The sequence below is a fragment of the Equus przewalskii genome, chromosome 20 (genome assembly GCF_037783145.1).
Source record: "Equus przewalskii isolate Varuska chromosome 20, EquPr2, whole genome shotgun sequence".
Taxonomy (NCBI): Eukaryota; Metazoa; Chordata; class Mammalia; order Perissodactyla; family Equidae; genus Equus; species Equus przewalskii.
In genome coordinates, this window is record NC_091850.1 from 42,798,976 (window position 1) to 42,818,844 (window position 19,869).

A 19,869-nucleotide genomic window follows, 5' to 3' on the forward strand; every position below is an offset into this window, starting at 1 on the left:
GATTGGGTGGGTGGGAGGGGAAGGGTAGTGCAAGGACTCCAAATATTTGAAGGAGGAAATTTAGTAGGTCTTGCCCGTTAGAATGGTCATTCACCTGAACATATGTCCAAGAGAACGCCGTTTCAGAGCGTCTTATGGCCCACCTTTAGTATCCTAATTTCTTACCTGACTTCTCCTTCTCTTCAGTTTAGCACCCCCGTTTGAATGGTACTGAGTCAGCTTCTCCGTTCATCCCAGGCTTTGCTGCCACCTACTTCATCATCCTTCTGTCTTTTCCAGTCTTCAATTATGTTGATTTTAAAATCTGCTTATATTTAATTACCATCTAAGAAAGTGAAGAAAGGAAGGAGGTGGTATATTTAGACAAGAGCCACTTAGTTAAATTAAACAATTTGAAGAACACAGTTCTACTATTTTGATTATTTCAGCATGCTAAACTCAAGAGCAAACTCTGAGAAAACACCAAAATTTAGGGAATGAGATTTAAAAAGTTAGAAAGAACAGCGTATATATCTTAAAATTCGCATAGAAAAGTAACTTTCACATGAATCAATAAAAGGAAAGCATATGCGTGTCTTGTCAATATGAGTAAAAACTAATATAAATCAATAAAGATGAGAGCTGAGCAAAGCTATTTCTCACTTCAGAATGCTAACTTAGTTGCTCCTTCATCTATTCATCCAAAGGGTGTGCACCCCTTTATCATAGGATTTATAATGTTGCATCTTAAATATTAGGTTTTGTTTCTTTGTTTGTTTGTTTGTTTTTCCAGAACTCGTTTCTCCCCATCCAGTCCATTCTAGCATTGGTCTTCCAGCCTTGTGACTCAGATCTGGATCATGAAATGAGAGCAGAATAGATGTTTCCAGATCACATTTCTCTTTGTCCACGGGCTGGGCCATGGTGTGGTTCTGAAAAGCTCTCTCCATCCATGCGACCAAGACCAAGAGCCATACCCCAGAGGATGCTCAGTCCCTGATTGAATCATCCACCCGCCCTGCACTGTTCCTTGAGTTCCTGGGGTTAGAACAGCTTGGCCTATGCTGTCATCGAAATAGATTCTAAAATACTTCCCTTTCCTAGCTTTTTCCTCTTTCCTTTATGAGCTTTGCTAATAGTTACTATAAGTCAGGATATAAATATCAGAAATATTTGAAAGCTAACATTGTAGAAACAATTTCAAAGGTGATGAGGAAGGGTTGATATTTACACAGTCAGGCATTGTGCCGAAACTTTACACACAGCATACACTGGAAACAACACTATCAGGTACTGCCATCCTGATTTTATGGAAAATACATACTCCAGGAACGTTTGTCCTCAATGTCGCAGAAAATAAAAAAATACTGGAGACACTATTCAGGGAAAGAAACTATGGTATTAAGACTTCAAAAACATTATACTTTTCCACTCTATGACACTGTCACATTCTCCTAAAAGGATATGTTGCAGAGAACTATCCTTGTCTACTGTGAACCTTTTCCCAGTTGCCCTTATTACATAGCTTCACGGGAGATTCTTAAAATTCTTAAAATTGGAATCAGTCACTTCACATCCTCTGTGGGGGCAGCTCAATCACGATTATTGACAAATTACTCTGAGTTATATTTGGTTTATCAAAGCTCAAAGATGTAGTGAGGTCCATAGTACCTTTCCAAATCTGGATATCAAACTATTCTTTAGATATGGGTACCTAAGTAACATTTTGAACCTTCGGGAGGCAAAAATCACTTAAATTTCCAATCCAATGACATTCCTTCTTTGTTGTTTTGGCTCCCTCTAATAATCCTTTGTTGGTTCCTTCACCCATTCTGAAAGCTTTAAAATTTTGACACTCAAAAAAACCCATCTTTACTTTTGATCCACTGCATCAAGAAGGTAATTTCTCCTTTACTCTCCTCCTTACCCTCATCCGAACTTTGTCCCTGGATTTGAGATTGTCCTACCACAATCTAGAGGTCATCCTTTCTTCTCCTCCATAATCTGTATGCAGAACTCCAACTCTTCAGCCACTGAGAATTAAGTCAACCGACAGATGCACCAACTGGTTTTTATGTCTGATTCTCACTGTAAATGAAGCATGCCTTGCTCCTTTCCACTAAAATGTAAACCTAACCTCTCTGATATCTGCTTTTATTTTGAAGGTTTTTCATTAGAAATGGAATCTGTTCCATTTCTAATGGATTCTGGACCCAGAGTATCTTTGGTCAACTGAATCTACCAGTTACTGTCTGTGTGACCTTGAGCAAGTCACTTAACTTTTCTGTGACTCAACTTCATCATCTGTAAAATGGGGTTATAGAATTGTACCTATCTCATAATATTTAGTAAGAATTAAATTAATTCATAGATAATACTTAGAAGGATGCCTGGCGCATAGTTGGCACTAGTTATTGGTGCTGTATTAACGCTCTTTAGCAACAGACTCCAGGCTCCTCTTGTTCCAAAAACATGTTCCTGCTGGGCTTCCCATTCTCAGCTCATTTTTATATTTCAATCAATTATTTTCCTCCTATTTTCCTCATTCCCCAATTCCTCTGTGATCCATCCTTCATTTTTATATTCTTACAGAAAAAATAGTCCCTTACAATTTCACGAGAATACAGAAGAAATAAGAATTAATTTCCACCCCAGGAAGAGCTGTGTCATTCTCTAATACCTGCCTTGTAACAGATCTCATGTGATTAGTTTTACTTGCCTTGTCTGTGTTCTCACTTTCTGTCTAAACCAGTATTGCTAGAACGGCAAGGCAGACAATTATTAGGTAAGCATTTGTTTCAACTTGTCACCTTCTTCTAATCCCAAGAGGTTCGTACTGCTACCTGGACCCAGCTGTCTTTATGTTCTAATGGCAAAAGTTTGTACCTGGTCTGCAACAGAGCTTGAAAGTGAGCTTCAAATTAATTTCAAGTATAGTTGAAATATTTGTTTTGTTGTATCTTCTTGGTTTCTTTGGACATGCATACAATATACTAATGCTACCATATTCTGAGTGACTTGGATATTTTTAAAAATTCTTATGCATTCATAGAATTTTAAGTACCCAGAAGCTAGTTAAATCTTTTATGACCCATAATTGTCAAAAAGACAGTTATACTGAACACATTTATCCCGTACTAAAAACAGAGTGTAAACACTATGAATTTACAGTAATTGACATCTTAGGGAAATCAAACTGTCACAAATTATGATTTATCATGTAGTATGTAATTAGTACTACTATTTTTATTTTCTTAAAAAGGAGAAACCTTTATAGGTCAGAATCACAACATGATGCTATTTTCAAAATTCTGTAAATCATACATGCAGTTCTCTGTGGGCTTTTTTTCACCTAATAGACACTTAAATATCACGTATTATCAGTAGAAAATAAACATTGATATTTCTCATCACTTCATTTCTTCAGAGTTTACATTAGACTCATCAAATAAATATATTGTTAATAATAGCACATTTATATACTATAATCATTACAAGAATAGTTATTAAAAATAATATACTATATTGTCTTGGTATGTGTAGGCTGTTATAACAAAAATATTTTAGACTGGGTGGCTTATAAACAGCAGAAATCTGTTTCTTGAAGTTCTAGTGGCTGGGAAGCCCAAGATCAAGGCCCTGGCAGCTTCAGTGTCTGGTGAGGACACATTCCTGGTTCATAGGTAGCTGTCTTCTCAGTGTGTCTCTCCATAGTAGAAGGCTCCAGGGAATTCTCTGAGGTCTCTTTTATAGTGGCACTAATCCCATTAGGAGAGCTAATCACCTCCTGAAGCCCCTGCCTCCAAATCCTATCACATTGGAGATATGGATTTCAACACATGAATTTGGGGGAGATACAAACATTCAGTCTTTAGCAGGTACCACCAACAAAAAATATGTCTAAAAGACGTACATTACTTACATTTTAGTTACTATATATATTATACTTTAATCGATATGAGCATAGTAGTTTCTCAATTTTAAACATCAAAATTTTTCTTGTACATATAGACTTAGTCTATAGATGATCCACATATTGGAACTGAGGACAAGGAGTTTAATATGATTATTACTAATGTGTTCAAGACAAATGAGGAAAAGACAAACGAAATGGATGTAAAGATAGCAGTTTAAGACATCCATAAGAAACAATCAAATGGACAGTGAATCTTTGAGCCAAACCCAAGATCCTCTGTATAATCCAACTGAAAGATTGAGATTATTAATCTGAATGAAAAAATTAAAACTAAATTGTATACTGTGTATAACACACTTTAAACTCGGAAACAGATAGTTTGAAAACAAAATTATAGAAAATATTGTACCATGCAATTATATCAAGAAGAACAACAAAAGATCAGTTTGGCTATATTGATTTCAGATAAGATGGATTTACAGCCAAGGGATGGTACAAAAATAATGATAAAAAAGATCACTTCTTCAGAAGGGCATCACAACCTAAATGTGGATGAACCAAATAATATAACTTTCAAATTCATGAAGCAAAAATTGACAAGTTTTAAAAAAGAAATAGACAAAAATCACAATCCATGTTGGAGATTTCAACAATCCTTCTTCAAAACGGAATGCATCACATTTATTTAATAGATACATATGGAACTCTGCATCCAACATCTGCAGAACACACATTTTTTCCAAGTGAGAAGAAGCATTTATCAAAATAGAACACATGTTTAAGAATCCCCAAATATTTAGAAATTAAGTGAAGTCCTTTTAAAAATCCATGGGTCACAGAAGACACCATGAAGAAAATTAAAAACTAGGTTGAACTGAATGATAATGAAATATATTACCCCCAAATGTTGGAGCTGTAGTTAAGTGATATTGGAGAGTTTTTAGCATTAAATGTATGTATTACAAAACAAGAAAAGCTGAAATGAATGATATATGCTTTCATTTTAAGAAATCACAAAAATTCAGCAAATTATCCCTAAAGAACTTAAAAAGAAGAAAATATAAATTAACAGGCAGAAATCAATGAAACATAAAGTAGACTATTTCAAACATAAATCTTTGAAATGATTAAGAAACTGATAAACCACTATCAAGACTCATCATAGAGAAAAAAAGAAAATACAGAATAGGGCCAGTAGGAATGAAAAATGGGATATCACTAGAAGTCCATTATTAAAAAGATAAGAGAATACCATAACAAAAATTTATTTAAAAAATAATAGAATAGTATACCCATAAATTTTATAACTTAAATCATGTAAACAAATTTCTTTGAAAACATGATTTATCAAGCTGGACACAGGAAGAAATACACACACACAATTATTTTCTGCTCAAATGTTTGAAAGTAAGAGGTAGACGTCATGACACTTCACCTCTAAATATTTAAGCATGTACCTCTTAAACTGGATACTCTTCCACATAATCATCATAATATTATCACGCTCAAGAAATTTAATATTTATTCGACAAAGTTGAATGTTGTTAAACATTCAACAATGTTGTTTAATGAAAGCTGTTTAATATTTTAGATAATATTATTTTAAAAACAATTTGCAATCAAATATCTTCATTTATCACCAAATATCTCCTGTTTGGCTTCCTCCCTATACAAGAGTAGAACAAGGATCATACATTACATGTAGTTTACATGGTTAATCTCCTTTGATTTAGAATACATTGTCTCACCTTGGTTTCATTTTAGATGATTTTGATATTTTGAAGTGCCTTGGCAATCTTTCTTGTAGAATATCCCACATTCTGGAATCTTTCCACATAAATTGATTCAAATTAAACAGGTAACAATACTCAATATAATACTTCGCATTGCTTCACTCTATGAGGCATACATGTCAGCAGGTCATATACTGCGATGCTAAGTTTGATGACATTTAAGATGGTATCTTCCCAATTTCTCTTTTGTAGAGGTCTCTTTCATTTGGTAATTATTAAACAATCTGAGTTGATATTTTCAGGTTCTGTGAACACCTTGTTCTCTATTAACTTTTCACGCAATGATAATGCGCCTTACCTAAATCAATTAAATATACAAAAGTGTTTGCAAGATGGTAATTTTTCTAAACCTATCATTCCTTCTACATATATTAGCTGGCATTCTCTTTCTTACCAACTTCCCTTTTTGAGTAGCATGTAGGACTTATGGATTCTTTGTTATTTGATGTGTTATAATTCATTGCCATCATTATTCTTTTTGATGCTCAAATTAGATTTTCAGTTTGGAAGCCCAGTCAAACTCATTCTGTGTTGTTATTGTTTTTAATATGGACCCATTATTCTTTGAACCTCTCTTGTTTTCTGGCATGACAAAATTTCTTAGGTTCGCCTTATCATCTTCATGTTTTGTATTTGGAATCAGATATTTTTCGAAGGTAACTGGTTCCTCTTAGGGGGACAAGGTTTTTAGAAAACATAATCTGCCCTAGATACACTTATGTGGTTGCTACTGCGCTTATTGCTTATAGGGTCTTTCAGTAAATAAAGATAAGAAATATATTGTTTTAAAACTCATGTTCACAGTAATCACCAACTAAAACCCAAAACCACAGTGTTCTTCAACTTCACGCACTTGCTACTTTAAATGTGCATCAAAATGTGTACTCATTTTCCCTATCTACACCATACAAAAACTTCTTTTGTAATTTCTACATAAATATCACCAACAACCCACATCTACTAATAGTTCAAAATTCCTTTGCAGTTCTTTTGGTCCTTATATTATATTCTAATAAAGGTGTGAAATTAGAGTAACGTGATTTACTCTAATACGGCAAATGTTACTGTATTAATTTAATTTTCTGTGTGCTTACATGATCTAATTGATCTAGTGTTAGGATGAATTTACTGAATGAGAGAGAAATAATCTTCTAGTTGTTAAGATCTCTATAGTTTTGGGGTTTTTCTCTTATTTATCCTAAACTTAATCCTAAACAGGTCACACTAGTTATACTGCACCAAATAATTACACAATTTATAGCATAATATATGTCACATTACTATAAATCTTCTATGTAACTAATTCTAATAAACAATAAAAAGTGACATTTTTATGTCTGTTTTCCTGGGAATTAGCTAGTCAAATCCTTTCTTTAAATATCCCCTTCATTTCATAAACCCCTAACAGAAAATATGTGTCTTTTTAACAGTGTTTGTTTCTTAATTATTTTGACCCACCTATGAGAGAATTAAAGCCAAATATTTATTTTTATTAAACAACCTATAGACGTAGCTTTTTTAAAATGAAGAAGTAAGTAACAAACATAATCTGAGAAATTGGGAATCTAACATGAGAGAGCAATAAATGGAATCTTCAGTATGGCATCCTTGCAGCAGGCCTTGAAAGCAGTCAGTGCTAGCACAGAATGAAAACATGAAGATAAAGGATATAGGGGGAGATATTCCCAGGCGATAAAAAGGATCAGACACATTGTCAGGCAAGTTATTGGAAAGAATTTTATTGCAAATCAGCTTACAGGGGTGATAGAAAGTGTAGAAAGATTTATCCAAAAGTTCAAGGAAATTGAAAAGTTTCATAACAAAAAGTTATAAATGAAAGACAACATACAATCATAGTACTTTTACCTAATCATAACAATGAAATTATTGAGCAATATTTTAACATTAAATAAGCATATAAATTTATTGGAAGAAAGGAGGAAAGAAGTAGTTTGTTTTCAAACCTTTACCTACCATCAGAAGAAGTCAATAACGTTCGCAATTTATAAATCTGTATATTGTACCATGTATGTAATATTTTGAAAAGTGAAATTAAATATCAGCAAAAAAAAAAAAAAACCAAATCAGGAATGCACAGAGAGAGGAGATATTAACAGACTAGTCAAATACATCAACAGTTATCTTTCTTTCTTGCTGCTTTTTCGTTTCTCTTTCTATGCTATGATTTCTTCAAAACTTTGAAAAAACCACCCATATTCCTGATCACACAGAGAAAGAATAAACCTTGTTGCCCTGGACTTGTAAAAAATGTCATCTATTCCATGTATTATTCTCAGAACATTTGTTCTACTTTAGTGAGTTTAGAGGAAAAGTACATTTTATTAATAAAATTGGCATACGGCAATGGATTTGCTCATCCATTTTTCCCAGCTGAGATGGGGTCAAAGATCTGAAAAGATTTGGAAAAGTATTTCCTATCCTTTTCTACTATTTATTCTTTCTTCAGTGTTTGTGACTTCACAATTTTTTTAAAAACCTAACATTTGTAGAAGTCTCTTAGTCCATTAAGGGCTTTGAAATGCCAACTATAAAATAAATCTTTCATTTCCTGTACATGGACTACTCAATATGCTGTTGGCTTTGAAAATCTGAGTTACATGCAGAATAGTTATTTATTACGTCTTTCAGCAGAACCAATTTGAATATTGGTAATTCTGTAAGAATTTTCATGCTGAAACCTGGCCGAGAGCTAGTTCAAAATATTTTTGAGTGAATGGATGATGTAATGACTAGATGAATAAATAAATGCAATAAATTGTTTCAGATATACTTTCCATAAAATTGAATAAAATGAAAATTTAACTCTCCCACACTGCTCTGTGAAATATTTGGTTCAGTTGTGCTTTCCTGCTTCCATTTGACAAAATATTTTAGATCTGTTTTCTCTCTAAAATAAAATTATGCAAATCATGCTTAATCACTCTATAAAACAGTTCTGAATGAAGTGTTTCCAGTTCTTCACAATTAGTTTGATAGCTAAGGTTATTAAACCAGTTTTTATGCTTGTTTCATCTTGCCAGTTTATTCATTCACTTGCAATTTTTGAGGTTTTCATCGTAATTATAGGGAAGGAAAATTATTTATAATATATTGAAACACTCAGATAAAATAATTCCTTACTGCTGTCCATATTTGGCTCAAAACCAGACATACGAATAAAACCTCTATGGATAATTTTAATCAGTGTCATTTGAGGCGCAGGCATATATCTAATTCAGAGAGGTTTTTGTAAAAAAATTAGAAGAATAATCAGTCTTTCATTTTGTTAACCTTAAGACATTTTATGAGTTTAGCTATAAATTATAGCACCTGGATCCCTACATTACAATTGTCCCATAGCCTAAGCAAGTCAAAATTTCCCATAAACTTTATAGAGAAAATGAAAATAATATTTACTCTTGGTAAGTAATGTTTCTGAGTATTTTAATGTCAATTCACCATTTCTTCCCCATCACCAACCTCCCACATCAACACATACACATGCACGCACATGTGTACATACATACGCACACACACACACACATGCTTTCTTTGGCTTAGAAAATCCCTTTTCCCCTATTTTTAAAATTTAAATTTTCCAGTCACATGTGTTCTCTCGTCTGGTAATGTTTCTTTGTTGATAGATCATTTACGCATTGGCACTGGGGTACTCACTGGCTTAGGTGATATATTTTATCTAAATACCAGAATTTTTTAAAAGTGCAAACCTCAATAAATATTTAAATCACTCAAGGATTGCCTCAGCCCTTTAAGGAGTTGAAGCGTGTGCCACCTAGATCATCTCTCCTAAACCATACAACTAAGAATGCTGGGAGAGTTGCCCCTCAGAAGTCTTAGCAGAAACCTAAGACAGAGACAAGCTTTCCCCAGAGGGATTTGTTAACGTTGTCTTTTGTCTAAATGAGTAAACTCAAAAAGAGTCAAAGGAGGCCTACAAAGTTTTTAAGAGAACTGCACTGAAGTGGAATAAAAAAGGCAGAGACAGCCCAAATGAAAATACATCTTGGAACCCCAAACTTCTACAGACAGGAAGCAGACTAAGAAACCTGCTGCTGTAGACTGAATATTTGTGTCATCCCAGATTCATCTGTTAAAATCTAATCCCCAATATGATGGTATTTGGAGATGGGGCATTTGGGAGGTGATTATAGGTCATGAGGGCGAGCCCACATGAATGAGATTAGTCTTCTAATAAAAGAGACCCCAGAAAACTCCCTTGCTCTTCTACCATGTGAGGACACAGCAAGAAGATGGCTATTTATGAACCAGGAAGCAGGCCACACCAGACACTGAATCTGCCAATGCATTAGTATCGAACTTCCTGGCTCCCAAGGCTGTAAGAAATAAATTTCTGTTGTTGATAAGCCATCCGGTCCATGGTAATTTGTTATAGCAGCCTAAATGGACTATTATACCTACTTATCTGTAAACATGGGCTGTCTTTTGTGGAAAAAGAGAATAGCCGAAGAGTTGAGAAGGTGGAACTCTAGAAGGTGGAACCAAGAGCTATGGAGAATTATTAATAGAGAGCAGTAGGACTGAGTCCTAATCAAGGAACTGCTAATAGATGCCCAGCAGGTTTCAGAATTGCTATAGAACAGCAAACCTGTGTGCCTCCTACTTTTCCCCTTTTGGAATGACAATATCTACAGTAATTATCCTATTCTTGTCTCACCACTCTTTGTTGGGTGAATATCACAAAGGGAGGCAGATAACTTCTCTCCTTAATTTGCAGTTCTTTCCATCTGAGGGAGCTACACTTGAGAAACTACTCCAAGGAACACACATCCACACCTGGATCTAGTTTAGATGATGCGATCCTAGACTTAGAGCTGCTGCTGTTATCAATAAGATGAGACTTTTGAGAGCCTTGGAAGAAGGTGAGGGCATTTTGAATGTGGGAAGAATGTAAATCATTGGAGCCCAGAAGGCCATCTATAACATTCTTCCTCCAAAGTGGCCTCACAATGATCCTGGCCTACTGGAATTTACAAATTTGAGTAGTCTCCTCCTACATAGAATCATGGCTGGCTGCCGAATATGAATAATAGAATACAATTGCACATTATTAAAAGTATTGATAGACCTGAATAGGTGAATACAGTAATGTATATTTGTTTCAGTCCAAGACTATGTGATAAAGGCATAGAGACTTCTATATTGGTTATTCTTGCGTCACTTACCCTGGAGAAAGCTGACTTCCATGTCAGGAGGGCATGCAAGCTGCCCACAGTGAGGCTTACATGAAGAAATAGCCATTTGCCAACCTTAGAAACTGGACCCTCCAGACCTAGTCAAGCCTTTAAATAACTGCAAACATAAGAAACCCCAAACTAGAACTTCTCCCACTGAATTGTCCCTGAATTCATAACCAACGTACACTGGGAGAGATAGTAAATGATTATCATTGCTTTAAGTCGCTAAGTTATAGGATGATATATTAGGCAGCATTAGATAATTAACATAAATTCTTACTCTATGATGTCATTTATATAAAGTTTTAAAACATGCCAAATGAAATGGTAAGATAAGGGTAGCGTAATTAGGCGGTAAAGCACAAATTTTTAAATAGCAAGACAATACTTATGAAAAATAACCTAATGTTTTCCTTTACAAGCAGGGAGAATCTTGCATTTTCAAACACTATTGCAGCTAACTATACATTTCCATAAGCATTTTAATTAAAATAGACCAATGGTGAACTGGGATACAGGATAATACATTTTATTCCTGATGCATTTTAGAGACTGAGGGATATTTTGCTGAAGGAGCAAGAACCACATTTGAATTTTGAAAGAAATTAAGCATTAAACAAGAAAAAGATGGAAAGGAAATAGGAGTCAAATGAAGCAATGCGTGGAAAAGGGTGTTGTCTGCATTGGAAGCAGGGAGTTTAAAGATGGAGGGCCTTCTTCCACGGGCACTTAAGGGCTATGGAAAGATTTTAATCACAGGCATGAAAAGATCAGACTTAAGCTTTAGAAAGGAAAACACTTGTGATGGGGTGGAGAGTCACGTGGGAGATGTCAACGGTGGAACACAGAGATCAGTGAGGAGATTGTTGGAGTCTCCTATTGAGGAATTGTGAGCACTTCAACTAAGAATACGACATAGCCCTGGAAGTCTTCCGCATCCCAGTGAAGAGCAACTCTATCCTTCTCCTTTCTGAAACCAAAAACTTGAGTGTTCTTGACTGCTCTCCCCTTCTTTCACACCTCACATCCAATACTTTGTCAAACTCTGTCAGCTTTCCTTTCACAATATATGCAGAATCAGACTACTTCTCAGCAACTCCACTGTTACTCCCATCCAAGGCAGCATCCCCTCTCCTTCAGATTATTGCAAGAATCTTGCAACTGGCGTTTCTGCTTCCATCTTTGCCTTCCTTCAGGCTATCCAGAGTGACTCTGCTAAAACAGAAATCTGCTCATGTCAAGCCTCTGCCCAATGCCCTCCAATGGCTTCCAATCTCAGTCGAGAAAGCCAACATGCTTTCAGTGGCCCTAAACCTGCTGGCCCTCCATGGACTCTCACCCTGTTCACTTCACCGCAGCCATGCTGGCAATCTTGCTCTTTCTCTAATACTTAAGATACCGCTTCTGCCTCAGGGACTTTGCAATTTCTGTTCCTCTCCCTGCAATATCTTTTCACCAAATATTTACAACTGTCACTCACTTGCCACCTTCAGATCTTTACTTAAATATAACTTTCTCAGAGAAGCCTTTTCTGGGCACTTTACATAAAAGTACAGGCCTTCCAATCTCCTTTATCTCTCTTCCCTGCTCTGTGAGTGTTCTTAGATATTATCTCATCTATTTTACTTAATTATGCTGTTTAGAATCTGTTTCTCCACCTCTATCCATGGGAATTGGGATTTGCATATAAAGCGTGCAGAATATGGACAGACACGTGGCAGGTACTGAATAAATATTTGTGGAACGAATGAATGGATTAAGAAGGTACATTTTATTATAACTGATGACATGGTGAATGAGGATAGGGAAGAAGTCAAGGATAGCTTTACGGAAATTAATAAAAGAAAGCTTAACTAAATTAGTGTCAAGAAGGGCTATTGGGGGAGCTGTCACACCCTATCACACATCATCCATTACACCAAACAGGAATAGACTGTTGGCCTGAATCTTGAAAAGGAAGAAAAACTATTTTACTACTAAAGGAAGATTTCTCTTCCCACCCAGTAACTGCCTAGCCTATGAGAGGTGCTGTAGCTCAGCCAATGAGAAGCCTTGCCGCCTTGAACTGCTACTTTCCTCCAATGGATTTTCATTTAGAACAGCCCCTCCCTACTCTCCCTTTTTCTCTATAAAAGCGGCTTCCCTCCTTTCTTTTCTGGATTTGCCTATGGTTTGCATACGTGTCCCAAATTTCAATTCTTTTAGCTATCCCCAAATAAACTCATTTTGAGGCTTTTCAAGTCAGTAGCATCCATGTTTTGTTGTTAGAACTATTCAGAACCTGTGTCCACTGTATGCAAATTCATTTTAGCCATAAATCCTGAAAACCCCATGTCACTTAATTCAGAAACAAATGTCTTAGGAAAGTGAAATTTTTACACAATTTTAAGTTCTAAAGTTTAACAAATTCTTAAGTAGTATTTAATAGTTACATCTTCTTCCAAACACAGCATACTAACTTTTATAACTATATGACAATAGAGAGGATGGGTAAAAATTGAAAGAGTTTAGAATTGGAATACCTGGGATTCTTACTCTATTTCTGCTATAATTTAGGAAACTTGCCTAAACTCCATTCAGAAGTTTCCATACGTTAAAAAAAAACAAACAAAAACAGTTAAATATATCTGCTCTAATTTGCAGACTATGTTGTGAAGAAGAAAAATTTTATAATGTACCCATTAAAAACTAGAAAGGTTATGTACTCTATGAATGATATTTTTTAACATATTTTGTTTCCAAGAAGTTTAACACACTAATATTCTATTCCAGATATATAATTATAAAAGAAGAATTTTCAGGCAGTTGTTATAATAACATATAAGTTCTCAGAACTAAGTTGTCAAAGGTGACAGCCAAAAGATCTTTTTCCTCGTTATTATAAAACCATTTCGTAGTGATCTACATTGATCGTTATCGTAAGGAAAATGCTTTGCTTGTGTTACCCAATCTTCCCACTAAAATCTTCGCAACCTTTAAAAGATTCTATCATCTCTTTATGCATTTGTCAAAACTAAGAAATTTGAAAGAAAAAAATGTCTACATAGTCCAATGACAGATCACTGAAAAGGTCAACAAGATATCCATGTTACATAGTTCTCTGGAAAATCTCATGACAATATTTAGCCCAGAGTTCAGAGTTAAATTGTTGGGCTGCTGGCACAGGCAAATCTCTTAAAAGAATAAAGTGGAGCAGTTTCCATGTGGATAATGAAGACTGGTTTGACTATTCTCCTGATGAGAACAAAGCTACGGGTGAAAATGGAATCAATCAACACTTCACACTATACTGCTTCTGATAATTCAAGTTCATTTGCTCACCCATATATTTTTCCATACTGTAATGTACATTTGACTTGTAACTAATACATTCTGGAATACATTTCTGGTTTATCTTAAAGATCTCATAGCTTCATCAAATTCTATAATTTAAAGGTTTTGTAAAGTAATAGAAAAAGGTGCTTTAAAAAGTTTGTTAAGAGGACAAAAATTCAAGATACACCTGTTTTATTTTACTCATATTGTTTTACTTGGAGCACAAAAATGCTTATAAAGTTTATAAAACTTTGAGGTAAATTTGAATAAATCAGCCAAACATATTGCCTAAAAATATAACACGTATAGCTGTGCAAGGAAAAACTCTAAAAGCTAAAGCAAATGGACCAACTTTAAAATTCTGAGATGACGTATAAAATCTTAAGAACGCTTTTTGAAAATCTTCGAATAATGTTCCTCTTAGCAATTAGGTCAGAGTGCATTTTCATTGAAGTGTATCTGCTCTTTTTATGACCTAGTCAAATATATCTAAAGATATCCAAATCTTGAATATTCGTATAATTTCTCTCGCCTTTAAAAGTTAACATGATTTTAGCAGTGCATATGTAAGTTCTGTATTGTTATTGTAAATGGAGATCTGGAACCATCATAAATTGCTGATTGGAAATGACTTGTCAAATGATTGGGCAATTTATTTTAAAGTTGAACAGTGACAAACCACATGACCTGGCAATTCTACTTCTGGACATTTACTTACAAGATATAAAAACATATCCACAAAAAGACTTTTATAAGAATGTCCATAGCAATTTTTTTCACAATAGCCCCCAATAGAGAAAGCCCAAATGTCCATATATGAACAGGAAAATGAAAAGATCATTTGAGATATTTTCATATGATAAAATACTACTTAGCAATAAACAACTTACTGATACACAAGGAACATGGATGAATCTCAAAAACATTATGTTGAGTGAAAGAAGTCAGACACAAAAAGCACATTATACAATTCTATATATCTAAAGTAGAACAGAAAAACTATTCTATTATGATAGAAATCAGAACAGTGGGGGTCAATTGTGGGTGGTGGTTGGCTGAAAGAAGATGTGAGAGAACATTCTGGAATGATGGAAATTTCTATAACCAAATTGAGGTGGTGTTTACAGCGTTTACAGGATTCATTGAGTCACATACTTAGGACATGTGCATTTCACTTTGTAAATTTTATTTCAATGAAAAAGAAAAGTATCACGTGATGGGCAGGTATTAGGTCACACACTTTCTCACACACTTCACAAAGGTAATTGATGTCAAGATTCTTAAACTGTTCATAATTTGTATTCCTAAGGAAGTAGTCTTGGGTATGTGAAGTAAAAAGCTGTATGCATTTATTAATTTAAATATCACTTATATATTAATGAAAATTGGAGCAAAATGAAACCCCCATGCATACATTGGAATGCTAAGCAATCCTTAAAAATATTTTGTCTTGAGTGCTTGGTAAAAGAGAAAATTTTTAATATGTTATATCACTATATTAACATACATTAATGTTACACAATAATATATTTATAATATACATTAATCATATAACATTATATTATTATTGTTATTTCATATTATGTACATATTAGGTTATTAAGTGAAATAGGCACACTATGAACATCATGGTGCCATGTGAACAAATGTGGAATAACCAAATACATGTGTGTATAAATGAACCTGTCATGTGTTCACTGGAGTATCTGCCTATTTCCATGTGTAGCGAGCCCACATGGACTCATACTGAATATATTACTTTGTATCTCATTTTTCAGTGCTATGGAACGTCTTTTCTTTTGACTGTTTTATTTTGCTATGCTTGCTGATTACCTTGTACAGTGTTTGATGAGTATGCACTCAAAGTTTGCTTACTGTCCAAAGCATTCTCAACAAACATGACACTTCTCTAAACCACTACAGTTCCCCTCTGTGCTTAGGCTTTGCATTGAACCTGGCTTGCCTTTTACTTTTAATATAATTGATAAAGTCCTTCCGGCAACGTGGTTTTCCTTCACATCCAGTGGGAAGGAGGAAGAATTCCAATCCTGGAATGAATATCTTTTCTTTCACATTTTCCTTCCCAGTACAACTGATGGCACTGTTTGAAGTCAGGACGGACCCCTGTACTCAGAAGAGTTTCCAATGGCATGCTACATCCCAGTGGCTTAAAACTGAGTTCTTGTTCCAATTTTTGGAAAATCTTTATGATAATTGGCTTAGAAAATTAGAGCACATCTTTGCAGCTGGGGTGGGCATCAATCACGTTGACCCTGTCTCTGCCTGTGTTAGAATCTCACTTTTGTCACTTGCTACTTAAAACCTTGGCAGGTTACTTCAACCCCTCAGTAAATTGGTGATAATGATAGTATCTCATAGAGTTTTGTGAGGATTAACTACATTTAAAGTGTATAAAACTGACCTGGCATACATAAGGGCTTCATAATATAGCTAGTACACTTGTGGTTATTATTACCGTGAGATCTCTAGGCCATGTGGGGCGAGAGTAGGTCCCAAAGAAAACTACACTTCTATTGCATAGAAAAAATTGTATGATGGGGAGTTAACCAACAGTGGCTACTATAAATAATTACCTCCTAAGTCAGACAAGCGTTTGAAAAGTAAGAGATGGTTTATTATTTTAAAAGACGGCTAATGCTGTCACTGAACATGTAATTTATAAAAATTATTTTGATGAAATTTATGAGTGAATCCTTGGTTAGTCATTCAACTATTTGGTCAAAATGGGGCTCGTCTGTCTTTCCTTATTGTTCTATAGAAAAGGACAAAATGGTAATAAGCAATTTTTAACTGTGAGTCACACAAAATGATGAAATAAATTCCTACCATCCATCTGGATCCTTCAGTTGATCATTTTAGAGAACTAAATATAAAGTCTATTGAAAAATGAAAGAAAAATTGGACTTTTGATACATGAGGTTGACTTTGCTAAGAAGAGTTATAGCTTAAAATGAGTTACTTAAATAAATTTATTAACTAGTAATGAGTAAAAAACTAAAAGATACATGTATGAATAACTTCTCGATCATCTATTTTGCACTCCTAAATTATATTCACTTGCATAAAGTTTTATTAGCTAGAAAAAGAAGTATTTGTCAAAGGGTAATGGGACTGCTTTGTTGGCTTAAATCAATTTTAATTGCTGGCAACTGAGTGCACAGATCTGGGAATGCCAGCGAAAAATATCTCGCATGATGTACTTCTAAGTATATAAATAAATTAAAGCTTATTCCTCAGATATCACAAAAAATGAAATATTTATATAAAATAAAAATATTTAACTAATGTTCAGTTATTGCTAACATATGGCATATTGCTTTGCATACTTTTCCATAAGGATAATTCTATAACTTTGCAACATTCTTCCTCATTGAAATGATCTCTTCATTTGTGCACTCGCTCGTTTGGAGTCCATGTAAGATAAAAAGCTTATGTTTAAAACGGTTTTACAGATTTCTATCATTCATTAGTGAGTTTAGCAATTGAGTTGCCTTATTTGGGTAGGTCACACTTTATTCAGAGCCCAAAGTTACGTTGTCTGGGTAAATGTCTAAATTACAACCGATAGTGATTTTGGGGAAATATTTTGTACTTAAGGGAAGTGAGAGTTGCAAATTATTTAACAGACCAATGAATGTGTATTATTGATCCAAAAATTATAATAATTTCAAAACTGTTTTAGCTGAATCTTAATTTATTGGACAAATTATCTTTACATTCAAGGAATACTTTTTAGTTTAATAACATGCATGCCTTATTGCACGTTAATATCTGGTTCCGTTTTTAAAGATTGGCACCTGAGCTAAGATTTGTTGCCAATCTTCTTTTTCCTTCTTCTCCCTAAAGTGCCCCAGTACATAGTTGTATATTCTAGTTGTAGGTCCTTCTGGCTCTGCTATATGGGATGCAACCTCAGCCTGGCTTGACGAGCAGTGCTAGGTCTGCACTCAGGATCCAAACCGGTGAAACCCTGGGCAGCTGAAGTGGAGTGTGTGAACTCTGCCAAAGGGCCGGCACCTAATGTCTGCTTTTTTAAAACATAGTTCATTTGAATAGTTACCTTGCCTAGTGTGAGGTCAAATGAAATATTTGCATGTGATAATGTGTGTTATGGTACAAGCCTTTCATTTATCAAAAGGAATGAATAAACCAGTTGCTGTAGCAGTCACTGAAGATACAAAAATTTAAAAAGTCTGATACCTTAAATAACTTTGAGTTTGCCACTTAGAATTGTTAAGATTGTTCCACAAAATATCAAAATAAACTTGACCAAGAAGTCCTTCTTTTTCCTTTTCTGAGTGTGCATGAGGGAGGGAGAAATGATCCAAAGTGGGCAGGACCAACACAATTTTTTAAATGTTTTAAAACAATATGGAAATTGAAGGCTTAGTAAAATTTCCTTCATGAAACTGAACAGGCAAGTTAATATTTAAAATGGATTCAAAAATATAATTATTTAATTAAATGGGGACATTTTCTTCCCCACATCCCTCACACATCACAACTCTTTTACAAGTACATAAACCAAGGGCCACAGAGAAATGTTTCATAGGACTATGTTTTGTTCTCACAAACTATTATTTTGTGAATTGGAAATAATACAATTATTTGCCAATAATATATCTTGAATTTCATTAGATGGAGAGGTTTTATGGCCAAGAATTATATTTTATTTTATGTAGGCTTGGAACCTCAATGATGGAGCCAGAGTTGAGGCAGAGTCCTCCGATTGAATTTTGTCAAGATCACTTCTCTACTCCAATTGCTTATTCCATAAATCTGGATATCTTTCTTAACTTCTTTACTTCAAACGCTCACATTCAATCAATCATATGTGGCATATTCTCATGTGTTTTCTTTTTCTGCTAAGTGTCCAAATCTCCCCATTCTCACTGCCACTACTATAGTTGTGAAATTTATCACTTCTCTCCAATATTTCTGCTATAGCCTTTATTTTCATTTCAGTTACTCCTATTTTATTCCTGTCCAGTTTACTACATACCATATGGTCAGTTGAGGCATTTCTAGATATAAAACTGACGTTGCTTAAACTTCTTGTGTTACTCTTCGATAATGTCCACATTCCCAGTGTTGCCTTCAAGGAGCTTCAGAATCATGGTTCCTGCTTACTGCTCTTATAACTCTGCCAAATTAAAGCCCTTACACAACTCATCTGATTGTGACTCTTTGACACTAGATGGTGAGTCCCCTAAGATACTTTGTTTTTATTTGTTTTAAATGTATTTTTAAATTTTTTTATGTAAAAGATTTCCACACTGGTAGAATATTTAGGAGAACATAGTTACAGATAAACTTGTACTCACCAACATGAATTAACAAATTTACAAATTAACAAAAGTAACATTTTGCAGTATGAGATATTTGATCTATGATTGAAATCTTCTTTTATTTCCCTAATTCCATCCCTTTAACCTTTCTCTCAGAGTCAGTCACTATACTGAAGTTGCTATATCTTTTTCTATCAATATTTTACTATTTTTACTAGATATTTATGCATCCACATAAGACTGTAAGGGTACAAACTTCCAGTTATAAAATGAATGAGTTCTCAGGATCTAATTTACAGTCTGATTATAGTTGATAATACTGTATTATATACTTGAAAGAT

General features: G+C 34.4%; 1 long non-coding RNA gene across 2 annotated transcripts in view; it reads right to left on the bottom strand.

Moving 5' to 3' along the window:
- Positions 1–19,869, bottom strand: part of LOC139077945 (uncharacterized) — a 224,472-nt gene that overhangs the window by 70,258 nt on the left and 134,345 nt on the right. For both annotated transcript variants that reach the window (XR_011530621.1, XR_011530620.1), the window contains exon 4: positions 166–325. This is a non-coding gene — a long non-coding RNA (uncharacterized lncRNA). The remainder of the gene's footprint in view (positions 1–165; positions 326–19,869) is intronic.